Source organism: Fistularia commersonii, chromosome 9, assembly GCF_037954325.1.
Source record: "Fistularia commersonii isolate RoL2024-O1a breed Wild chromosome 9, RoL_Fcom_v1.0, whole genome shotgun sequence".
Taxonomy (NCBI): Eukaryota; Metazoa; Chordata; class Actinopteri; order Syngnathiformes; family Fistulariidae; genus Fistularia; species Fistularia commersonii.
The window spans coordinates 4,545,644-4,563,062 of record NC_141292.1 but is presented as its reverse complement, the minus strand read 5'-3'; the positions used below and the strand labels follow the sequence as shown (position 1 = coordinate 4,563,062).

Below are 17,419 nucleotides of genomic sequence, written 5' to 3'. Positions count from 1 at the left end.
CTGTGTTCAAAAATGCATTTTCAGGGATGACGTGAGCATCGTTGAGATAAAAAAAAAATAAAAATAAAACCAACTACCTGACAACTCGTTTTCAAAATTATAGAGTATATGTAAGGTTTTCCTATGAAGCAAGAATCCCCTGAAATGAAGCAAATTAGACTAAAACTCTGCTACATGCTGTCATAAACAAAAGGTTTCCATCGATCTCCGCGGCGTGTTTCCTGGAATCGCAACACTTGACCTTGCAGTCTTTGAGAGAGAAAGTAAAACCGATTAGAGAAATATTGCCAGGTCGCTAGAACGATTAGCTCAATAAATAAATAGAGAAGAAGAAAAGACTGGAGATGAACACTTCTCATCAAAAAGGTCTAGATTTAATCAAATTAAAAAGTAAAAAAAAAAAAAAAATCTATCTAGCTGTGGCCAGATAGTGCATTGAAAAAAAAAAAGTTAAATTATGATATGTAGATTTGTTTAGGCTGGAACAACTTGACAATCTTTGATAAAGATTTGATTACAAAAAAAGGAAAAAAAAGGTCTAGATTTAATCAAATTAATAAGTTTTTTTTTTTTTAAATCTAGCTTTGGCCAGATAGTGCATTGAAAAAAAAAAAGTCAAATTATGATCTGTAGATTTGTTTAGGCTGGAACATGAGTGGGACATGACATTCGTAAAGGCGACATGCTAGTTTCTTATATGGAAACAATAACCTCTGGCCATATGTGACACACTCAGACTCAGGAAATCTGTGTGTGCAAACATGCATGGGTATTGGAGTTCCGCTGACTGACAGTGATCAATACAAATGTGCAGCCAAAGCCGCCATGACAACTGCAGGCCAGACCCGAAGCATCCGGTATCACACCGCGCACCAGCAGGCCCACTGCCTTTGTGCGCTTTTAAATGGCAGCCGTGGATTTTCCACAGCAACAAACCCCAATGTTTTCACTAATGTCCGGTCACCTGTCGAGGTTTTGTGTTTTACTGTTGCTCGGCTAACTCTTGGTCAGTTTTTTAATTGGCAATTTTTTTGGGCTTTTCTCATAACAGAAACACACATAGGACAGAAGATGAAATGACAACACACATTTTCACATGCAAATAAAACTTTAAAGACTAAATATTCTACATTTAACATAGTCGTACATGTCATGAAATCACAATCACGTGCCTACAATTTCCTCTATACCAAAGTTTATACCTGAGTTTTAACTACTGTTGGCTTTGTAACCCAATAGAAACTAAATGTATATAAGCAGTATAGCTGAAAGTTTGCTCTGCTCCTCGGGCCTTGACAACAAAATAACTTTATTGAGTTCTATTTATCAACCATTTGGAAGAACGGGTGCTGGAAGCTACAATGTTTCACTTCTTCCAGCACTATTGTTTTTGTTGTTTTCCTAAAGCAAACTGTTTAATCGTTTACTTGGATATCAAGAGGATAAAGTTACATTCTATTTATCATAATAGTGTCAAGCAACTTTTTGTCTCAATGACTGTAAAACACATACTGGCATTCTTCTCTGCCGTGACTCTGCTCAAAAATAAATGGATGAAAATATAAATAAACATGAAGAAAACATGTAAAAAAGGAAATAAAAAGGTTATTAATGAAGACAAAAGCGGTAGATGTATTTACTCTCCTAGCCCCGAGGACTCGGTCATTCGAGTCCCTTGCATGATTAGGCCGTTGGCTATTGACAGAGGAATGAAGACATCGGCGGTTAAGTTCTGATGCCAAATGTGCTCATTAGGGAGAGAGAGGTCGTGTCCCAGTCTCTGGCCTCTTTTCAACGGCACCGCATCTCTGCTGCAAACCTGGACCCAAATCGGCTGATGCTGCGGGTTCTGCGACAAGAACAAAACCTTAAAACCGTCTGCGTGAAAAACCGAACGTCACCGAAAGCACCGCGGAGTCCCGCTCGCCGTTCTGAGAGACGCGAGCAGTGTTGGCTTGTGAACCGATTCAAGGACGGCCGTTTGACATTTCTTAGTTTTAGCAGCCATCGTCTGCCCCGTTTACCGACAAAACGAAGATGATTCGACCGGACGGAAAGTCACATCTCATCTCCTGTGCTCGGGATTAGCAGTTTCTACAGCCGCTGCCTTTGCTTCGTGTTTGTCGCTTACGGCAACAAGGCAGGGCGGCACGTCTGCTGACAACAGGACAACCCCAAACAAAGCCCTTACAGAAGACTCCTGATCGGGTCATGCACTTTTGGGACTTGTCTCTTTATCCAATATTTTAACAAACACGTCGTAGATCCCTTATGGCACGTGTCAAACTCAAGGCCCGCCACGTCATTTTATGTGGCCTGCAAGAATGTCTTTAAAGGTCTGATTGTCTTAAAATAAATGAGTCAAACTTGTGCCTAGACAATAAACTACATTTCCCCCCAATTCATGCCAATCATGTTAAATGATGGCATCCTGTCATTAGATTGCAGTGTGTTCACATCAATGCGATTTTCAACAAGTGGAATTAAAAAATACAAATTATTCCTAAATGTCCAGGAAGAGAAAAGTTGATGCAGATGGAAAAGATGGGAATGCATATGTAACAGTTGATTTGAATAAGTAATAAATTCGGTTATTTAACACTAAGGAGTAGTTACATTATTTTACATTACATTCAGATATATTTAGTTACATTTATACTGTTACTGTTATATGAGGCCCTTTTAGGGCAACCATTATGCTGATGTGACTCTGTGAAAATGAGTTTGACACCCATGCCTTATGGGTTAATAACCATGAATCAACAAATTGTCTTATAAAAATGTATGATGTTTGGCCAATTCTTTGCTTATGCTGCGCTTATACCTTACGATTTTCCATTTGCAGACTTAAAACTCGCGGTCGTAAGGAAATCGTACGGAAATCTTAAGAGTTGTAGCAGAGCCAAAGCCATTACCATCATTTCTGTTGTTAAGTGTGAACAAGTAGTATCGAGTTTTAAGGCGTAGCTCAGTCTTTACCAAATCTTAGGGCTTCTGACAATATCAAGCGTGTCTGATATTATTGCAAGCCTTAGCATTACGTCACCGCAAAGACTGAATCAGCAACCAATAGATGAGCTCCAACAAAAACGGAAACCGGATAGACCAAAAAAACAAACAACAAAGCGATATTGGCAGCAGACGGTATGTAAAGGAACGGCGTCCTGATCATTATGTAGCGTCGAGAAAGAGGGGTGGATGGTGGAGCTGTGGGCAGAAAAGCCTGTTTTTTACGATGTCAACTCTCCAACGTATCACCACCAAGTGGAGAAGGAAAAACGAAAATAATAATCTTCTTATTTCTTCTTTTCCTTACAGCTTTTCCCTTCAGGGGTCGCAACAGCGAATCAACCCGCTCCATCTAACCCTATTCTCCGTGTTCTCCACTCTCACACCAGCTAACTTCATATCCTCCCTCACAACGTAATAATGAATTATAATTTATCAATTACAATTTATCCTATCCACCCACACACACACACGTGATATATGTGTTCATCTACTCTTGGTTGCTACCCCTTGTGCCATCCAATTGCCACTAAAGTTTTTCTCATTCTGATCAAAATAAGAGGCTTTGCAAACACCCAGTGAAAACATTGCATGGTGGCAAAAAAAAGCTGAAAGAATCTAGATGTAGTCTTCCATATTTTCAAAATCTTTGCAAAGTCTTTAGATGTGAGACTCAGTCTTTGGTCTCCGCACGTAAGACTACACTAAGACTTAAGACTTGTAAAACTAGTCAATGATCGTTTTACTTCAGAATTAGTCTGAATCTTTAGTTTTGAGGTGGAAGCCCAGCATTACATGACGACTTTTCATTTTTCGATTTTGGTATTTTCAAGTACCGAGCAGATGGAAAATAATACCTTAACAATTTCAATTTGCATTTGCAAGGCAGGAGGTGATATTTTGGAAGGTGTGAACCGGTGCTTTTTTAAAGCTGAACACAAAACTCAGTCTGTAACTATCGATGTTTCCCGACAAGCACGGGTTATAATTTACGGTGACTCATTTTTGTGCACTTAACCTCTACAACAATCGGTTTAGCCAAGTAGTAAAGAGAACATGAGGAATACCGTCAGTACGGCGTGGGCAACACTGTGGTGTGCCAGATTTGCTGAGCCCTGCAATTACAAGACGTAAGTGCAAAGGAGAAAAAAAGAAAGAGGGACATTAAGAGATCTACACCCACATGGAGACATAGAAGCAGCAGCAGCAGCAGCAGCATGGATGAAACCAGAAACTGAGGATTTGGACAACATGCTTAAGTGTGGGTTTAAGGAAAAGTATCATGACGTGGAATTTGCATTATTATGAAAAAAGGTCTATTTACCTGCCATATTACAAAGCATTCAATTAAAATAGTTAATTTTCCTACAGATATTGCATGTACTGTACTGTTATGTTTTTACTCGAAACTCTGGCACAACAATTTCCTTTGGGATGAATAAAGTTGTTCTCATCTCATCTCATAGTGTGCAGGAACAATAATAATAATTATTATTATTATCATAGTATGTAATAATAATAGTGTAATAGTATATAATAATAATAATTATCATTATTATTATTATTATTATTATATACTGTACCTTCAATACTGTGCAGAAATAATTATAATTTATTATTATTATTATTATTATTATTATCATTATTATTGTAATTACATACCGTACCTCCAATACTGTGCAGGAATCCATGCACCAATTCTGATTGGTTCTTGGTGATTTTTTTTCACAGCTTATAAAGGCTATGCACAAATGATGGAAATTGTCTTAGGGTAAGTTGTAAACAACTGGTAAACGAAATGGGGAAAAAAAAGTGTATGTATTTTTATACAGTATTAAGTATTGGAACGGCATTTGAAAGTCCAGGTATGATAACGAGTGTTAGAAGGAAAGGGATTTCTATCTCTGAGTTCTTATCCTACTATATTAAATCAGTGTATCCACTCCCATCTCAATCCATAACCCCATGCTAAAGCAAGCGTTTCAATATCAGCGACGGTGGATGAAGGCTACGCTTTCCTGCTACACAGGATACTGTCATCTCACAGTTCCAGGCGCCCCCGCCTTACCAGACCCCCTACTTCTCATCTCTCCTTGGATATGTGGGTGCAGGGGCTCGGCGAGCCTCCAGTCCTGTTTAGAGTGCAATCGCTATGGAAACCAAATCCATCACCATGGAAACACGAGACATTCTTCAGAGATTACTGTTATGTAAGAACAGCTGTAGGACAACGTCACACAGCAAATCGGTCAATGTCCCGAGGCCCATTACGCGCGCGCGCACACACACACACACACATCGACTTGAAAGTATCTTATTACACTGAGTTGGACCTTTTTCAGAGATAAACCTGTGAAACACGGCCTTTTTTAATGTCATATTTATACCAAACTGCATTAGATGAAATGAATAAAAGCCACATTGCACTCATAAGAAATATAATATAATGATCCCTTGACCTGATCAGATTCATTTTCAGGAAAATTGAGATTTACTGCATGACTCTGTACACTGTCATTATGCATAGAAAGCACTGGAGCCTCAGGTTTAAGACAGAATTCCTGCAAAGTATTGGGAAAAATAACACTATCGCTGAATTGGTTGCATCACGTGATGGTCAAAACTCTCGTAAGGTAGAAATCCCATCCTCTCACCACATTCTGCTGAAGAATGTTTGTTGGAAAATACCCTATCCCCCTCGACATTAGAATGAGGGGTGTTTCCTGAGCTGAGCACATACACCGCCCTACAAATAGGCCGGCCTTGCACATCATGTGGGAAAAAGGACAAACGGGAAAGGGGAACACAGCAAAACTGTTAAAAACAAATGTTTGACTTACAGTTGTAAGATGCTTTGTTTTCACAGGGCGTAGCGAAAACAGAAGGGAGAACCTGGGCAGATGGGGAGACGATGTTGTGCAAATGTTTGATCGGTGATTATTAAAAGTTTGGTATGCCTTTTGGCAGCAGTGGCCCCAGAATCCATCTGTATCTATTAAATGTACCATCCTGTCGGTTGGACTTATTTCCGGCCACACTGGTGTTGGGGGGCAGTAAGATCCATCGCATATCTCTAAAGTCATATATCTGTCTCACCCTCGAACCGTTCTACTTTTTCTTCTACGTCTCTGTTCCTTCTTCCTCTTTCTCACAGACAGATGAGCTCATGTGAACTGTCATGAACAATTATCATAAACACTCACATATATTATAATCTTAATCTCCTGCATGCATTCATCAACCCTTGCAGAGCTCTCCACCCTGAGATATTCCTTGTGTGTCCTTAATATTGATTTGCTTGACACCGCTCCGCCTATGCTTTGAGATATCAGAAAAGAGCTATCTCAGCATGGTCAGTATGATGGATGCATTATGTTACATCATTGTACCAACGAACCCGACTAAATCGGCGGGGACCTGTTCTGAAGGGAATGACTTGTGGGCTTACTGGGACAATATCCCGTCCATGTGATCCCGCTGCAAGGCCTGGATGATCCCGCTGAATGAAAAGGGGCATGACGCTCTTGATTTCTCCCTGTGCCTGCTTCTTTGATAAACAGCAAACCACAGCAGACAGCATTTCATTTAAATCACAAATCTACAGAGTAACGGAAGCTGGAACCAAGCACATCTTTTCAGCATGACTAAGCTCTCTCCAGACACAATCCATCCCGCAACAGATCCTTTTCGTCGCTTCCAAAAATATGGCAATCAAGCGATCCCTGCAGAATGGATAATTTTATGGCCCCAAGCTGTCACCGGGGTTTATGTTAGTTTCTGAAAATTGTGAGTTACTGTTTGAGTATGGATGTGGGTGTGTCTGTGTATGTGTGTGAGCGAGGGCTTCAAGCTGCTTTTAGACATTTAGACATTTAAGAGAGTCCCCCCCCCCCACGTGGCTCTTTATATATCTGTGCTGGATGCTTGGCATTGCTGAGGAAGAAGAATCTAGTAAGAACTCCTGGCAATGTATGTGTGTGTGTGTGTGTGTGTGTGTGTCTACACAACTTAGCGTCCTCTACATTTACAACCGGTAGGAATGTACTCCCTAGTGCATTTGTGTACACCTGCTCCTAGCCAAGCGGTGTACGAATCTGCAACGTGAGGTGTACTAAAAGATGTGAAAACCACAGCAGCCCATTTCTTTGCCTGCACACTTACGCGACATTTAAGAACTTCAAAATACAGAATGTGGAAAAACTCAAACCTCATGATAATGTGTGCTGCTATGTATTTTCTTATTTCCCAGGAATAAAATCAAAATGAAAATCCTTTCAGATAGAAAAATGTTAATATCCTTTCACTACATACACTGAAAAAATTGATTTCTTTCGGATTCTCTTTGCCTGAATCACTTGAGTGTGCCGTACATTTTTGAGCTAATGCTTATCTAGTAAATGAATGTTTAATACCAACTACTGGGAAAACAACGGGAGGAAAAGTTGAGTGGACAAAACATCCATTAATTTTCTATGTTATATCACATATGGTCTATCCATTCACAATCTCCACAACTCTTTTAGAGCAGTCAGCTGATGTCATTTTTTGAGATGAGGATGAGGTGACCGGCAAAGAATTTGGAATAAAAAAAATGAACAACAGGGGAAAAAAAAGAAGCTCCTTCTCAAACAAACCAACTTGATTGTCTGTCAGCATGAGAAAGTTCCTATCAGCCCTTGTCCGCTGTCACCATGGTGTTGTGCTAAAGACGGTGCGTGAATGCAGTGGCCGGCGTTTATCTGGATGTCACGTGTCATAAGAGACACAGACGTTGTGTATCTCTCTGAATCAACACACACATTTTCCACAGCCTCAAATTTTAGTAAGCGCTACCAAATTTGACCGAATATGTGTGCAGCGTTGTGCTCCATATAGGACAGGATACATGCGGACAAAATCTTTTTTCATTCTGGGTCTCTATGTACTAACTATCGATAAAACACGCAGCATGATATTCAAAGAATACATTGGTAATTATAAGCTGTTACTACACAATTTTGCGGTGTAATGTACAGAAAAAAAACTGAGACAGTGAGTCGAAATCAGAACATGTCATTAATATTTCTGTAATTCAGAAGTGCCCTGATTATTTCATCAGTTACTGTGATAAGAAATACAATGACGTAAACATATTGATCACATTTAGTTTGTATATTAAGTATCACCTCCGATATGAAGAAATATTTGATGATTTTGTATTTGAAATTCATTTGAATTGATTCTTCAGCAAGCACTTGAGCAATTCTTAAAAGGCTTTCAAAAAAAGAAAGCATGAAACTTGAAAAAAATTTTAAAAAGTGTGCGAGTACTGGAACAGGCGGGATGACCTGCATGGACATTTCTCTCCAGCCTACTGATACGGTATGCCAAAACCATGAGACAAGAATATCCAAAGAGAATACTGGATACTAGAGACAATCCGTTGACCCAAGCATACCGACCCACTCTTCTGCGGGCTCTGAAAAGCCCAGTGACGTTGACATGTTGTGAAAAGTGTCAGACACCCTGCTAAAAGATTACATATGTAGAGGAGGGAAGGAAGGAAAGAGCGAAACACAGAGAAAGGACTGAAAATGAGGAACACATTTGCAGCTGTGCTGCAGTCGAGGGTGTGGGCGCAGGGAGTGGGTGTAAAACAAATACACTCCTCTGTATCTCGGATGATTGTCTATGCAAGTGCGTATACGCGAGTTTGTGTGTGTTGAGTAGCAATGTGGAGCCAGACTGATAGAGGAAAGGCTCGTCCTGCGGGAGTTTAGCTCAGTCTAACAGGATGACTAAAGCCAGGGAGTTACCGGGCCTTAACACATGGAGAAAATTTATCTTGGCATTTTGGCTTTGCTAATCCACATACAGTACGAGGGGGAAGGGACTGCACGGTGCACTTTAGAGAGAACAGACACAGCGACAGCTTAGAGCTTACGTTTTTTATCTACGGCCCTAAAAAAGGACAAAATACACTATTGAAAAAATACAATTTAAAAGCTGTGGTGATTACGAATTATTATTTCAACTGGGGTTGAACAATATGGTGAAAAAATGAGAATAATAATAACTGGTTAAGTAAGGATATCACCTTCCTGATACATCACGAGTAATAAGATAAAGTTTTTATTTAATATTTTTTTCAGTTTTCTGGTCATGTGGGGATCATATTTTTAACATAAAGAAAATGACCATGTCAAAGATGACAAAAAACTACATGCTAAAAGCTGAACACATTATCAATTTAAACAAACAACACCGCTTGTCTGGACACCATTGCAGTTTTTGGTGTACTTGATCCATAATAGACTGTTGAAACACACACTATAAACAGGAAAAACGAACATGTACACACATGCACTACCACTATCCCCACACTACTATCTATACTAGTTACATTCAGTTTGTTATTTCTACTTGGGCCGAAAAACAATACAGTTAGAAAAGGAAAAAAAACACACACATCAGCTGCCCATTTAGGGATGGGTGCTGAATCAAAAAATTATCTGACTTAGTAGTTTTGAAAAAATCCACCCCCCAAAACTGCTCCAAAAAGAAAAGATGATTTATTTCACATACAACACAAACACTTTTTCTCACATGCATGCAAAAACCAGGATCTTCCTCCAATGGTTTGGTGTGCGCATTTATTCAAAACTCAACCAAAAACAATACAACCAAACACACACATATTGTGTTTGGATTGCATTGACAATCCAATACCCAAAGGTTACAGGGGACGATCTGCATTTTCACGAAGTGGCAGCAAATAATCACATCTGAGTGATCTCTTATGCTTCAGGCTTGCAAATGGTGCTAATGCAACAAAATATTCGATTGCACGTCGATGTGGCTGCACCGGTGACGGTTAGAATTGATGGAGAGCGGCTTTCGACGGCTGGGTGAGGATGTGAGGTGGGAACTTATGATGCAGGACATCACGCAGGAGCATCAAATAAAAAAACAAGAAACTGCTCCATCATCGGGAGTCCGCAAGAGTGCGGATCCACAACACGCCCAGTCAACGTACACACAAAAAAACCACACATATACATATGTATGTGTGCGTGTTTGAGTGTGAGTGCACAAACACACACATCCGGTGCAAAACGTTATTTATTTACACGGCATCGTACGAATAGCGCAAAGCGTGCAAGCCATGGCCTCCAGATGCTAGTACCCCGGAGCAAAACACTGGCGGCCGGATGGGCAGCTGTTCCGGTGCAGAAAAAATGTTGTGGCCGGCTTTTAAAAACTCGAGTTTGCTAAAACACCCACGAAAACGTGTGTGTATGTATGTGTATGTAGGTGTGTGCGTGTGTGTGTGCTGCTTTCCCCTTGGATGAAAACACGAAAACACACAGTAACCTAGCAAAGCAGTGCGGGCTTCACGGCTGTGCCACAAACATGCACAACAAACGGGGCCGCGTTGCATCGTCGGTACGACCGGGCGAACCGCGGCGGTAACGTGTGCACTTACCCTCTCTTCGGTGACGCGGGGAAAATATAGAACAGCGGTCAGCGAAAGCGGGGCGGCGGTTTTCACTATTTTTAATCCCCCCCGGACCTGGTTATTACAGAGCGAGTTTATCTCTCTGCGCCTCTCGTCCCCTGACGAGACTCCGCCCATCCTCCATCATCCCCACTTGGGTGCGGCGAATGGTTTCTACGCCTCAGCATTGGTCAACTTCAGACATGTGACTGAATTGAGGCTTTTGATTGGATTTCTAACTCTCCTCTGCCACGCCCAGTGAAAAGAAGCTTTTGGGGGTTTAGCCTACTAGCTGGGAGCTAAAGCTAAAGTGAAACTAGGGAGTGGGCTAGTGGTGCTAAGTTGACACTGCACTGTTATCTTTCGTTTCACAAACACACATGTCCTATTGGTGGCGGTAACGGGCCCGCGCACTGAATTCTCCGTGAAATTTTGAAGAGTACCATGTATTTGCGTGTACATTTGCACACTGAACTCTGTATTTTGAGTTAAATAAACATGCATGCAGATAGAAACGGACTCCGGATGACAATCAAGAGGCTAATCAGATGTAAATGGAAAAAGGGAAAATCATTTTTTGAACGTTGATGATAATTGTATCGTTGTATGTTGTTGAAACACACACTCAACTCATTAAGAGAAATTACTGGTCAGAATCCGATAGACAACCGTTCTCTTGCAGGAATTTGGAAGTTGCAATGTGCCTATATGCAAAAAAAAATAATGAGACTGACCATGTTTTAGCATTGAACTGATTTGACTAAGAAAACTCATGTCCAGATTAACAGAGGTCATAAAACATCACAAATTTGTAGAAATTGGCGATATGTTACGGTTACATTCTGGAGTTTCATGATTCGTCCTGACAGTTTTTTACAACGTGTTTTATCTGCACAGTAAATAGTAGCTTGTAGTTCCAAAACACTGCATTTGCATGTTGTTAGTCAGCACATGCGCAGTGTTATATGAAGGTGCGATAATGTTACAGCATTACATTTTAAAATTATCTGCGAAACAATTATGAGCTGCTCGAATGTACATACAAACAAAGTGATAACTTGTATATATTATTATACAGATACAACATTTGCTGATAAATATGTCAGAACTTTTTCTCTCACTATGTACATCTGCCTGTATCTTGATTTGGTAGGCTTCTCAAGTGTTAAAATATTATAATAACTTTAAAAAAATGACATCCCACTGTCATCTGTCTTATGTCATTTAAATTGGTTAGAAATAGATACAATCAATTTATGAAGGTCGTGTAGGGTATCAGTATGCATTGATGGTTTCAAAAATAAAAGAATTAAGTAAATGTAATGTTGCTGCTGTATTCAAGATAAAGTAAAATGTATTCAAGGTCTGTATATTTGGGGTTAGAGACTTTGAGAAGTACTTGAAACCAACTCGTTGAAAGCTCAATGAATCCCGTTCAGTCAGCGTTGATGTTACATAATCTTTTGCCATATACTCCAAAAATAATGGTCATATGCTTAAAAGATGGCATAACAAGCTAAGGGAAGAAAAAAAAGGAAAAACAACTTTCAAATGGATATGTACTGTAAAAAACAGGGGCACCTCAGATGGGTGAGTGAAAAGGATATGTATAGTGTATGTGAATTATGACAAAGTTATTATAAATCTGACTTTTTTTTCGGGGGGGTGCAGTGCAAGTGCACATCCCTGCAAGAAGGCCCCTGGTCAAATTCCAACAGGTGGTGTGGAGTCTCCATGTTCTCCCCGTGTTTGCATGGCTTTCCTACAGTCCTTCTGTTTCCTTCCATACTCCAAAAACACACATAGGGTTCATTGGTGAGATATGAACTAGAAAAAAAATAGTTGTATATCTCTTTATGATGATGAATAAAAGATTTAATGGTTGTATGTCTCCATATGAGGCCCTGTGATCGACTGGCAATCGGTCCAGGTTATACCCTGCGCTTTCCCAAAGAGAGCTGGGTTAAGCCTCGGCCAAACCCGTGACCTTGAGTGCAGGATAAACAATATTAATAAATAATGACTGACCGAAAATAGACAGGAAGTGGGTGGCAAATGGGGATGAAGAGTGCGTTGCTACAAAAAAAAAATGACATTATTCAAAGATACATGTGAAACTATAATCGCTGAATAAGGAATAATCATCTTTTATGCATATATAGGTGGAAGTTTTATTGAACGATGATTGCTTGGTGTTTGCATGGTTGTGTTGATGCTCAGCTGGAGCACATCATGTACAGGATGAGAGGGATCACACAAAGCAGCTGATGTTACCAGTATCAAGTATATGCTATTTTAAAGCTCTGCTATTGACCCACAGGGTGAATTACATCCCATGGACAGAAGCAGGCTCAGTGAGCACACAAGCACTGAAAGCAAGTTATTAATCTGAAAAGGACTGTCTGCAATCCCCAGTTGGGGGGCAAAGATGATCAAACAACCAAATGCTAATTAATCCTGATTTCAAAAAAGTCTAAATGTTATTAACTTCAAATCATATGATGATTCAAAATATAAACAAGTTAAAAATAAAAAAGAAGGAGCAGACTCAGTCCACAACAGGGAAAAAAAAGAAAATATTCAATAAACAGGGCAACATCATGACGTGTTTCCTTCTCGTCACTAGATGACGCTGCTATGCAACAATGTGAGGTTTCGCCCCATAATGTTGCATGAGCTTTTTGATTACCTTTAGGAATATCATTCCTGGACCTGTGAAGCATGAAGGCAGCAAAGCTGCATTGTCACACTTCTGTCATCATGTGCAGTTTACACGCAGTAAAATTGGACACGTTGAGAAAGTATTGCAAAGTGTGTATGTGAAAATATCTTCCTGTAAATCTTTATTTACTGGTGTTATACTATATAATGACAATTTGATTGTGACACTTTAGGATTTCATAAGTTTGTTTTATTGTTTGTTTCTTACTTTTTGACCATAATGTGGACATCATTAGTGGCCTCCATCAAGGGAACGGAGTTTAAAATGTTTCCTTTATCTCTCATTCATGATTTTTATAGGACATTTTCTTGCTAGGTTGCAGTTTCCTTTTCACAATCTTGTAAGTAATTTCTTCCTCATTTACATTTACATTCTTGCACAATTCATTGCATGATTTTGCAGGGATAATAACTGGTATTTCACTCAGAGGATTTGCCAGTAATCTGAACGTGCAAGTAGGTTTGATGAAAAATACAATGAGACAATGATTTGTGAAAAAAGAAAAGAAGATTCATTCATTCATGCATTAGATATTGAAAGGGAAATGATGTGTCACAAAACTGGTGAGCACATCCTTAATATCATCAGTAACGTGGTCATGTATTTCTTCCGTTTTTCTAATAATTTCAATGGCGCAATCTCTTAAACAACTTGTTGTTGGAAAGCTTTGTGTCCCTGATTTGAGCTAAAAAGATAATTTGATAGTAATTTTGACATTTTTATTTCTGCAATATAAAACGAAAGGGACTGTGAGTCAACAACATAACCTCTGATTTAGGTAACCGGTAAACCAGCAGCCAATAATTTCCATTTCAAATTAGAAATTCCAGATTAAGCTGCAACACTTTGAATTATGAATAAATACATGGGAAAAAAAATAAATCACGTAAACTCTATTAGTAATGGCATGCCACCCTTCTATTTGTCCAAGAAATCTCCTCTTGACTCCCACAGTTGCTAATCATTGTGATCTGCCTTTTAGCTTGGATACACCAGCTAGAGACTCTAAATATATCCAAACCGGTGTGTCTGGAGGGCTTAGCCATGGAGATCATATACTTAGACTGGAAATCTACACCTTACACTATTACTCTCTCATCCATTGCCATTGTGTGTGCATGTGTGTGTGTGTGTGTGTGTGTGTGTGTCTCACCGTGTCCCTGTGACATTTGGGTCCAGTCTCTTCCTGCCCAGACCTACAATGAACATATGGTTCTCCGCGTGGTGTCTATGTCTCCCTTACAGTCACGTTTAACCATTTCCCCGCAGGAACAGTTGAATTAATACGTCAACCTCCGGGAAAGGACGGGGTGAAGAGAGTGTATAATTCCATGAAATCCGTCACTGAAAATACAAATCTGCCAAAGTGTCAACAAATAAATCATCTGAGCTTCAGTATTACATTTGGGGTTTGGTCACACATTCCTCAGTCACCTGTTTTCTCTTAGCAGCACATGTCACGGAGCGAGTGAAGATAAACCCAGCTGCTTTCGTATTCATTTCAGGCAGCACTTATCGGTCCCCTTTTAACTGCAGCCAGGCTTCCACCCTGAGCTCTCCATGAGCATTTCATGAGCTACCATGAAAATAAACAATTTGTAGTATTACAGATGATCCGGGGAATTATTGGCATATTTGAGCATAGCGTTGAATTCTCGAATTCTCCAAGTGAGGGTACATTTTTTGGACTTAAGGCAAGTAGGTGGCGGGGGTGAATACTAGTTCATTTGAGCAGGTAGGTAGACGTCTGCGCATTTATTATTCACTGAGCCACAAAGCAGCCACAGAGGTAGACGGTGATGTTGTTCCATCTTCCAGCGGCAGCGATCGAGCTTTTACTCAAAGATGGTATTGTGTTCAGTCAGCAGTGCCACGGAAAGCCCTCCACCCGCCTCCTTCTCTGCCCTCACAATGAGACAAGGGTCACCCTGTCTTTCTCTCGCTGTGTTTTCGAGTGACTTCTCCTTTAGGAAAATGTTGTGTAACCTTTGACCCTCCCTACAGCGACCTTTTAAACCCGCTCGCCAACCAAATACTGGGAGGGTTTACTGTAACTGTGGCCGGCCGACACACAGGACCTTAGGTCAAGTCCACGGTCATATTTCTGGAAATTTGAGGGGTTTTATGATCTTTGCAAATACATAATGTTCAGGCCTCGTTCGGGATCATTGCAAATACATAATGTTCAATACCAGAAAAAAGTTATTGCTGAAAATTTACAAGACTGGACGTTGTAACTTTAAACAACTGCAGGGACATTCTGAAACAACAATCCAACTGTCATGAGGGGCGAATGATAATGATTAAACAGAATTAGGCCATATTTAGTTGATAAAAACAATATTTATTTCAGCAGTTGATATTCTTCTATGAAACCAAATATCCCTGATGTGACTTGTTGATTTATGCAAACTGTCAAAAATAAACCCCAAGAAAACTCCATTTTGAACTGCCATTTATCTCTGCAGAACGTCTTGTTCTCATCTAATATCATCTGTTTGATATTATTTCGTCGTCGGTGGCATTTCTGCACCAAAAAAAGCAGAAGATTCTGGAAAACCTCGCAGCAGTACTCGTGAAACACTATGTGACTCACTTTTGGAAAAGCCGAAGGTTTTCGTCCTCCCCCCTTCTGTCAATATGTCAGTCAGGCAATAACTGAACAAAAACCTTAGTGAAAACCTTGGTGGAGACGTTTGACACAAGCAAGGAATGGGATCTATTTCACGAAATATAAAACTGTATATATGTTTTCCCCTTTTTTTTAAGGGAACTTGGCAGTGAGTGTGTGTTCTCTCAGTGAACTTAAAAAAGAAAATAAAAGAAAGTGTGCTTGTGTTCTTGGGGCTGGGCAACCCTTTGTGAATATTGGCAGGACGTGTGTGTGTGTGTGTGTGTGTGTGTGTGTATATATATGTGTGAGAAAGAGAGAGAGAGTGAAGGTGGCTGAAGGTCAGGAGATGTAGTTCAATGTTTGACCAAATGTAAAAGAAAAAAAAAAGAGAAAAGAAAAGTAAAAGTTGTTCCTCAGAAGGAAGCCCACTGCTTGCTTCCCCCTCCCTCCCTCCCTCCCTCCCTCCTCCCCCCGGTCCTTCCCCCCCCGCCTCCCCCCGCTCGTGGCTCGCAGAGCCCGGAGGTTTGAATGCAGCCTCCGGTCGCCGCAGCCACCGCCGCCGCCGCCATGCCGAGCTGCTGAGAGCCGCGCACCGAGCCGTGTCCCTCCGCCGTCTCTCCCGCTCGAAAAAGAAGACAACATCCCCGCGGTGAGTCCCCATTGTTTTTTTTATATGTGTTTTTTTTCCCCCGGTGCTAAGGAAGATTTTCTCCGGAGTCGCGGGGCGAATCCGCAGCGGCGTCGGGGCAGCGAGTGTCCCGCTGCACTTGTTGCGCCGAGCCGATCCCCCAGCTGGGAACGAAAAAAAAAAACTCGCTGTAAAGTTTTTATTAGTGATATTATCTTAATAAGTATCAGAAGTGTGACTTTATGAGGCAGAAAAAGTTAGTTATAGGTTGTTTTTTCGGGGGAAAAAGGCGGAAAATAAGGCAGCGCGTCGTCGTGGCGGAGTCCCCCGCCGGAGCCCCGCTAGAGCCCCGCTGAAGCCCCGCTAGAGCCCCGCTGGAGCCCCGCCGGAGCCCGGTTGCAGCCCGGTTGCAGCCCCGCTGGAACCCCGCCGGAGCCCGGCTGCAACCCCGCCGGAGCTCCGGAGTTCCCGCCGCCGCTCCCCCTTGTCCTTGACGCCCTTGATCACCGGTGGCGATCACGCAAAACTCCCTTTCCCTCCCTCTTTATTTTAAGGTTTAAACTCTCTTCGGAGTTTGTAAGTGACGTCCTGCTGGCCCCCGGGGGTCAGGGGAGGGGAGGGGGGTCACAGGGACGGTGCGGCCCCCGGGTTGTGCATAAATCAAGAGGCTTCTTTCAGTGCGCCAACAAAAGGAGCTTTATGGACGGTGGCGAGGAGCATCATCAGCCACCACAGTTTATGTGCGTGTCGAGTCAGATGAAGATCTGCAGCGCTTCATCTTGCAAATCTTGAGCACCAGTGGTTATCCCCCCCCCCCCCCCCCAAGGGCCCGTGGGTTCCCCCTCGGACAGGGACGCCTCCCCACCTGGAAGCTCATCTCCAGTGAGTCATAAACTTCTCACCTGGATGCTGTTTTTAGTCTGCAGCCCTGAGGAGCAGAGGGAGTAATAAGATGAGTGTCTCCTCCCG

At 41.3% G+C, this 17,419-nt stretch overlaps 1 protein-coding gene across 2 annotated transcripts in view; it reads left to right on the top strand.

Annotated features, from left to right (window-relative positions):
- The first annotated feature begins 16,334 nt into the window (after window positions 1-16,334).
- Window positions 16,335-17,419, top strand: part of sema4d (sema domain, immunoglobulin domain (Ig), transmembrane domain (TM) and short cytoplasmic domain, (semaphorin) 4D) — a 43,817-nt gene continuing 42,732 nt past the window's right edge. Inside the window, exon 1 of one of the 2 annotated variants that reach the window (XM_086152088.1) lies at window positions 16,335-16,471. The gene's annotated coding sequence lies outside the window, so the exon portion shown is untranslated. The remainder of the gene's footprint in view (window positions 16,472-17,419) is intronic. The other variant, XM_086152091.1, reaches the window with a different exon arrangement.